Source organism: Struthio camelus, chromosome 3, assembly GCF_040807025.1.
Source record: "Struthio camelus isolate bStrCam1 chromosome 3, bStrCam1.hap1, whole genome shotgun sequence".
NCBI classification, from domain to species: Eukaryota; Metazoa; Chordata; class Aves; order Struthioniformes; family Struthionidae; genus Struthio; species Struthio camelus.
Window position 1 is genome coordinate 21,888,189 of NC_090944.1, and position 9,117 is coordinate 21,897,305.

Here is a 9,117-nt window from a genome sequence, read left to right on the forward strand (position 1 = left end):
ATTGTTTCACCTCTAAGTTTCCAGTGCTGAACTTGGTTGGCCTAGAGGATGGTTGATCTGTAAAAAATCTGGTCCTTTTCTTGGTCCTGGTAAAAACAGCATGTGGGGCAATCACTGTCTGCAAGGCTGTGAAGAAGCAGGATGGTGTCCACTCGGAGTCATGGCTGAGGGGTAATTTTACTGAGTCCTGCTCAACAAGAAACAATGCTTTTGCTCTACTGTTTTCATAGCTTGCTGAGAGACTGGGAGAAATATAGATTTTCTCTTAGGACTGAACAAGCCACCACATGTTTGGGACTAAAGCAAAACTCATATGCAGTCTGAAAATGGAACAGAACACATCATTTAGGTAGTTAGCTGTGGAATTTCTTCTTCTGTGGCACCCACAGAGTATTGGAAAAATATATTTTGAAGGAAATATATCTGTAGAGTTTTTCGAGTTTTGAAGAATTTTACTTCCTGCCTTGGTCTCTTTTTGTAGGAAAGCTGCGCAGCTCAATAAACAACTGTCTACTCAAACTATCACATGCAAGAACATACTGCTTTTTTTAACCACAGCACAGATTGTGTGGGGGAAAACTCCTACAGATTAAAGAAATAAAGAAAAGGTGGAGCAATTACATCCCTTAATACTGCTGATACCCTGCTTAATCTATAATGACCATTCCAGTAGCATTCTAGTACACGAAGACTAAATAATTTCAGAGTAATAATGTAGTAATTCCAATACACTTTCATTCTGAATTTTAATGTATAGTGCTGTCTTGCTTCTATTAGCTGCAAATGACTAGGACCTTTATGCATTACCATATGAGCTACGCAAAGGAGTTGCATTGTCCCAAGGAATCTAGAAAGAATATTTACTTACACTGATTTGTATTATATAAAGTACACAGCTGGTATGTACAAAATACAAAAATCCTCCAGGAACAGGAAAGAGCTCAATTCTAATTATTGCTTTTTTCCCCCTTCACTATGATAAAAATTCTATTTATCTGAATGTAAACACGTACACAGACGCACTGGAGTAGAATTTCCAAAAGTGCATGAACTGCTTGGGAGTAAGTAAGGTTCAATTTTGCCTAGATTAGTTGTGCTAAGATTGATAATTTAAACTTTCTTTCCTCTTGCAGAATTTGGAGCAGCCTTGTACCACCTCCTTAAACATCTCTCTGCTTTTAATCATATCTCTTCCATCTGACTAACAGGTCGTGCAATGCACCTCATATCTTCCTTATCTCTGTATATTTAATGCCTATGAATGATTTTTTTTTAAGTACTGCTGCATGCCAAATATGAGCTTACAGACTTATCAGTTTTAAATGAGCGCTTCCTCAACATTTTCACAGTGTCATAAACAGTGGGCGGAAGGCAGCAATCCAGAAGATTCTTGAGATCTGAGAGCCGTTTTCTACAGCATGGAGCTGAGGAGGGTTTAATTCATAAAGAAGCTCTGCTATATGTGCCACCCCTTCCCAGGGGCTGGATCTGCAGCTGGCGATTTGCCTTCTCACGGCTCTTTGTTGCTGTCGGGGAACAGTGGCAGCAGTACACGCTAGGAAATGAGGTGGAAGGAGGGGAAAAGCGCACCTCGTCTTCTCTAACAACCACCTTTCTCCAGCTATCTCGATCTTTCTAAAACTCACACTATAATTGTTGTTCTAATATGTTTTGATGCCGTCTTTCTTATGCTGGTTACAAAATACCTTTAGCTTCCATTCCAGCTCATGAAACTGCCCCCACAACTTCTCTCCATCTCACCTCCTGACTGAAGAAGCCAGTCCAGGCCTGTTCATAGCTGTTGTTTTGTTTCTAGCCATTAAGTTCCTCAACTCCCAGATGTTATGCAAAGAAATAAGAAATTGGATATTAGCTATTTTACATTACATCCCCATCAGCAGAGGCAAAATCAAAACAGAATGACCTAAGAGGCTGCCAGGAAGCACTAGGGAGTTACAAACATCAACATTTAAGTACCTTGTTCGGACCTTCTCGGTTCAGTTGTCTGTTATTTTAGCCATTTTTATAATATTTCTCATTATTTATCAGACTCCATTTTACCTATTAATAAATGGTTCTAACTGAAAACAAATGTAGAGTCTACCAAAATCTTGTCTAAACTTTGCCTAGGAAGTGTAAAACCTACTCAAGCTACAGACAGCAACGTAGTTAGTCTGCAGTACAGCAGTCCTTAGCCTTCTATAAGCCTTTATTAATAGGATACCTTTTATTTAGCTTAAAAATGCTTTTGAAACCTAACTTTGGTCCTCGTACTTGGCCCATGCTGGTGGTCACCTCTTCAATAGACACCTGCTCGCTAGACCACATGAGAGGGAAGCAGGACAACTCACTTGTAGGCTCCACTAAGCTCCAAGATTGGATTCCAAATTCCGGAAAAATGACCTAACCACCAGGCCATGTAATACCCCCAAAGTACTCTCCTTTTGAATCTGAGCATTGTGCAAGCTAGGTATGGAAGTGTTAAGAGGCTGGCCTGACTCACCTTCAGGACAGATACTAATTTTTTTAAGGCTCTATTAGGTGTCTAATTACCTGGTCTGAATTCAACTGAAAAGGAAATTTGCTCTTTAGTGTAAATTATTATTTTTTTTTTTTTTCATAAGTCTCCAGTGCCTGTGGCATTTCCCATTACTTCTTTCATGTTTGAACATGTGTTTAGTCGGTGTTGTTTTCATTTGTTTTGACAATTAACAATATTTTAACATATATTTAAAATATTTCTCCTTAATGATACCAAGCTCAGAAGCTAACAATGCTTTTAAGTACTGAAAATTCCTCTGTTTTATTAATGTTCCTCAGAGTTAAGATAATCTTCTATGATCTTCCTGCCTAAAACTGCTCTGGAACAGATACCTGATGAATTTCAAACAATGAAAAGGCCAATACCTTATCTAGGCTCTTGGTTTATTTCATGTTTAAAAATCATGAGTTTGCTTTACACGTTTACCAACTTCCTGAATTAAGATGGGGAGGAGGCGGGGAGCAAGATTAAAATCTCCGTATTCATATGTCTTAAGACTCCAAGATAAATGAGGATCAACAAATAAAGCACAGAAGAATGTCTTTTCCACTGATTTCTGTAAATTTGTAAACCAAATTCTAGGTGAAAAAAAAAAAATCATTTTCTTTCTTTCCTTATGAGAGTATGCACTGTTTATAACACTAAGGTGATGATGTTTTGGGGTTTTATCCGAATATACTTAAGAAAGTAATATTTAATTACACTTACTATTTAGATCACCATTAATCACAGCAATAAAGTATGTTTTAACTGGATGCAAAAGATACATTGTTCATATCCTCAGTTTCTAATGATTATTACTGTGTCTCAATAGGTATCACTCACTAGCAAATGGCTACATCTAATGTGCCAAAATACCAACAACCGTTTCAATGCTTAAAAACTAAATTAAATTTATTTTCTAAATTGTTAAATGTAGGACTGCAAATTAGTTGCTTGTAATTACGTCAGACTTTCACCACTAGGTATTTACGTAGGTATTTGCAATTTGCTGGTTTTTTCGATAGGAAAACAAAAGTGGATTTTTTCTTTTTTTAACCAGAGTAGCTCACTCAGGAGTCCTGCTCATAAAGCATTCAAAGAAATGGCAGAGCTATCTTAATTTGTCTTTCTAGTGCCTAGGCTTTTTGATATAGTTACATAATTACACACTATTTTTTTCCCCACTGAACATTGCTTCATTCAGTGGACAGGAAGGACCCACTTCTGGGAGCAAATGGGGACTGTGCAATTACACAAAGCCCTCCCTGTCTATAGGCCCCCCGTATTCATTTGCTGCGCACGTAAGGTGTACATGAGTGAGGCAGGAAGCTGTGAGATGGGGTGAGAAGGTCTTGAGAGTAAAGCAGCACATTGCTGCAGAAGGTTTGAAGTATCCTACTTCTCAAAGCTAATTAGTTAAGGCAGAATGTCGTATTAACACAGCTCTGTTGCTTCTAGTGCCCAAGTCATTCATTCCTGGCCCTGATACCCCTCACAGATCTGCTATGTACCGTGTAGACATGCATAATTCTGTGATCCTTATTTTTGAGCTGCCTGGATTGAGACTCTAGGGCCTGATTTGCAGAAATTGTGCGCACTCACAGCTGCCACTGCTTTCTGTAGGACTCTGCTTTGAAATTTAATGTACTGTATAATTCTTAGTACTCCACAAAATCAGGTTCTTGTATGACTGACTGAATGAGAAAATTAGTGGGCACTTTGGGTGTTCGTATCTTTGTGCCTCAGTTCTCAGTAAAATGGGGATGGTATTTTCATCAGATGGTTATGGAAGTAAAGTCATTAGTCTAAGTAAAGCACTCAGAAACTACACTGATAAGTACCAGAAGAAAAGCTACAGGAAATGAATAACTGTATTCAGAGCAGGGTTTAAATAATGTGCAGTAAGTAATGCACTGAACCACTCATTGAGTATAAGCAAGAAAACAGCTATTGAGTAGCTCCTCATTACATGGGCAGCTGGCATTCTCTACTGTGAAAGCAGCAGTATGGGAAAAAAAAACCCTGTATGATCCTGTAATTAAAGACTGCATCTCGTTCCATGTAAATTCCACTAAATTTGCTTTGGAAACTGTAATATTGACATCCTCACTTCTGACTTTTGCTCCGTGCTCTTTCTGTCAGTTTCTTTATCTATGTTAGAAGTTTTGGGTACAGTAACTGCTGTACCTCTTTGGATGAATTTCTGTATAGATAGATGGAAAATAACATTTAGAATTACTTGTGTAGTGTTTACATGTTCTCTGGACTGCTTTGTTTAACTTGGAAGGCTGGTTTGAGCAAAATATGGAATAAGTTAATGTTTCTCTGATTCATCAAGTTCTGTGTTCATTTTTTTTCATAATCTATTTAATATGAGACATTTTATTTCCTATGCTAATTTTGCTTGTGCAATCCAGCGTAGTCTTCTCATCCATTTATCTCCTGAGAGTAGAACAGAATTTGAGGAATAAGAATCTGTGCCTGTCAATATATAGTACAGACCAGTTAGTTAGTAAATATACCTATGCATACAAAATATGACTCTATTGTTCACTCTGAAGTTTAGTTAAGCACTGTTGGAATAACATTTGGGAACACAATCAACAAATCTGCAGAGAAACATTTTTTGAGGGGGGAGAATTACAACAGCTGTAGAACTGTTCTCACTGAAATGAGGGGCAAGAACATAAACTACGCTTTTGACAGTGACATGTCACTGCAAATGTGGCATACCTCAGTCAACAGGAGCAGAAGGGATATGCCTTACAAATCACTGACAAGCACCTCTTAAAATGCAGTAGTGCTCTTTCCTAAGTTGTTGCCATTTTCTTTCATTCTACCTCATCTGATACCATAAAATGATATCTTTCACATCGATTTTTTTCCCAGCAGACAGCTTATCTAAATTCAGCAAGGCATCACATAATGTAAATAAACAAAATCTTTATCTCAAATTTCCCAGAATTATCAACAAATGTTCATGATCTCACAGAGTTCCTTTCCATCTTTGAATTAGATGAAATGTGTATGATATCACCTGTAAGCAGCCAGAATGGGATTAATTTCACTGAAATTTAGAAATCTGCCATGTAGACGTATGCATCTTTGTCAATCAACTTAGTGTCTCTTTACAGTCAGTGGAAGCACTTTTAGAACCCAATTTATCTAGTATCTTTAGATGTCTACTTCAAGATGAACCAGATCACACCCTAGAAACAAGTATTTCTCTCAGTTCACTATGAAGAATTCGGGGTATCTAGAAAGCTAATTCAGACATAAAAAAAAAAAGAAGATTTGGACAGAATCTCCCAGTTTCTTATTAAATAGATAGCTATATTAGCAACTATTAGTAAATTAAAGCAGTGACATGCATGGGTAGTGGAATTTTAGCCTCTACACTGCTAGATTGTTCAAACAGTCCCTGACATGGGTATGCCTGGGGCCCAAGCAGTCCTTTGGCACGGTGCAGGAGTCAGCACGTGGCCAGGGACCAATATCTGCTGGCCGTCCAGGTGCGGCCACCTGAACACCCACAGATCCCCGAAAGAGTCTGTGTCCCCAAGGGCCACCAGCGCCAGCCAGTAAGTAAGGGCCAGACAGCAAGTCTGATATTATTTAGTGTACCACTATGGATGTAGCTTGTATGTACTGTAAGCCAGTAAGTAAAAAACATCTGTTCTGCTCTGGAAAGGGACTCTGTTAGCTATAAACAAGTAGAAATATAGCAGTAACAAGTACACAGTACTAAAACTCTAGAGTTACAATGAAACTTTAACATTTCTCTCTCTCTTCCAGTAGCAGCCTTACTATCTTTCTCTTAAGCAAGATCTGCGTTTTTAAACCTAGTTTTAATGAGCTCTGCTCTTGTGAGTAAATGTTTACGCTAAGAAAAATTATTGGAGGTCTGAGTTTCATCTATTCTATTAATAAGACTAATCTACGATCTTCAGTGAGTCTGCTGTTATTCAGACAGGTACACACCCTCGTTTTACTTTCCTTTATTTCTATGCATGTGATAATCTGAGATTAGAAGTAAACACATCAGGAGAACGAATCCCGTTCTAACACAATTTAAGTTTAAAGTAGTTGCAGATGTACCCAGGGAATGTATTTAGTGTATTTTGACTACTAAAACAATAACAATATAACAATAAAAAAGAACAAGGTTAAGAAACTGAACGTGGTACATGGTAGGATTTGTAATATTTCAGCTATTTGGTCAGTAACATCCTAAATCTCATCTCATATATATTCTGTGAACACTGTTAAGGAGTTAGACAGTCCTGATAGTGGTGTCTCAGATATTTCAGACTTTGAAATATGCATACTAAATTTAGTACAGGCAGGTAATGGTAAATACCAGTAACTATATATACTTCCCTATGTGAAGCAATATATGCTGATGTATTTGATCTACGGGAAAAAACAAAAAAGAAGGTAGAGGGTCACATTAAGTGAGACAAAGCCAGATTAGACAATCAAAGGCCAAGTTTTCAAATGAAAGGGTAATTAGATAGGCAGGCAGAGAATGGATTAAAAAAGAATGATGATAATAGAGGCAGTAGGGAAATGTACTGTAAGTCTAGGTTCTGCAGCTACAAAGATTAGGATGCAAAGGTGATAAAAATAGGCAGTTTCCATTCAATGCTTTATATTCTTTTTTTCTAGCTGGGCATTACTGTTTATCGTCTTTTTTCAGTTCCATATTCCTTTCCCTTTTGCCTGTCAAGTTCCTCCATCCCCCTTTTTTAACCTCTTCAACTTACATCTTCACTTCCTATCACCTTGTCTCCTTTATTCCAGATCATTCTCTTTCCCTCATTTCTTGTAAACTGGCTCTCAAATCTTTGCTTGGTGCTTCTTAATTTGGTATACATTATGGATATGACTAATTCTGAAGGCGAATATTTTCAAAATAAGGACAGATCACTGGAAATTCTTAGATTTTGGCTGTCTGGCTCTCCAGGCTTCTTTTGCAAAGGGGATTTTGGTCCCTGCTTTCTTATGTCATTACCTCAATTCTTAGCACTGCTGATTGAGGGTCTGCTGTGGGAATTAGAAGAGATCAGCTTCTAGATGATATGATATGTGACTAGTGCATAGAAGATATGAGTTCTGCAGAGTGAACAGGCTTTTTAAGAGTAGAATCACAGTACAGTGTAGGTCCTTACAGATCATCTGACTCAAGCCTTTTCTCCAGGCAAGACCAACTAAATAGTTAGAACAGGTTGCCCAGGGCCTTGTCCAGCCGTGTTTTAAATATGTTCCAGGATGGATATTCTTCTGTTGTTCTGGGTAACCCATTCCAGTATTCGACCACAGGAAGCAGGAGGCCTGAGGGCAGATCATGCCAATAAAGACCAAGGCAAAGAAGGTCCCCAGCACCTTGCTTTCTTCCTCGTCCTTTGGAAATATACATGATTGCATACCATACCTATAATACATTATATATAATACAAGATTTCATCATGTAGCTCATTATCAACCCAAGTGATAAATGGAAAGTCCAATTGTTTTGTTATTTCATTTGGCATGAAGAACTTAATGATAATTACTAAAACTAAGCAATTTTGGAAGCTAATACTACACAGTGTTCAATCTAGCATGGACTAGTTCACTGCTCCGGAGAACTGGATCATTACAGGTTGTGAAACTGATTACATTTTCCAAATTCATACTGTGAAAAGTTTCCCAGAAAATACTTTGCTGCCTGCAAAGATATGACAGAATTTATACTCAATTTACACATGGGAAAACTGACACACATTGAGACTAGCATAATACAATCATCAATAACCTAAGTCTGCAGTTTTAAGAGGAAATAAAATGAAAAATTGAAAAATTTTCTTTTTAATTTTATTTATTGAAATGCCTTAGGTCTTCTGAAAGGGACAAAGTCTGGTAATGCAACATGCTTTTGCTTTATTTGATTATGAATTTTATTTAACTTATGCAAAAAATGACTTTATGTTTAATATTTAGATCAAAATGAAGACTTATAGGTACTATGAATGAAAATGATGGCCCTGGAAAGTCACCAAACATAAATGTATCTCAGTTTTCATGTGGCACATGCAGTATCCTATTTCAAGTAGAGATGCAAAGCTTTTTGATGCCAGACTTCTGAATATACAGTAAGTTGTGTCTTTCACTAAGAAAGTGTTCCAAAAAGAGGCAGAGGGAGAAATGTAAGTGTTGATTAGTATTTCTGTGCCTATGGCAGGCAGAATTTGTTTGTGGTCAGAGCTTATAATTGGGGAGTTAATTGACCCATATTTCTTTTTCTGGTACTAATATTAGCTCTGTCCAAGTAATGATATAGTATGGTCCTTGAAAAAAAAAAAAAAAAAAAATCAAACCCCTCAAACTTCCAATAAAATGAAATGAGAGAAATAAACAAAGGAATGGGCACAATTCCAGTCAATGGACAGAAGCAGTAAGGGCCAAACAGCCAAATGAAATTCCACCGATTAGGTGCCCGTCGCATTTCATATTAGGTACTCAAAAGTTGATATCTATGAAACTAAAGGTCATTTCTATAATTTTGGCAGGAAATGCCTTCCATTAACATGTATTTTAAAAATGCTACTTAT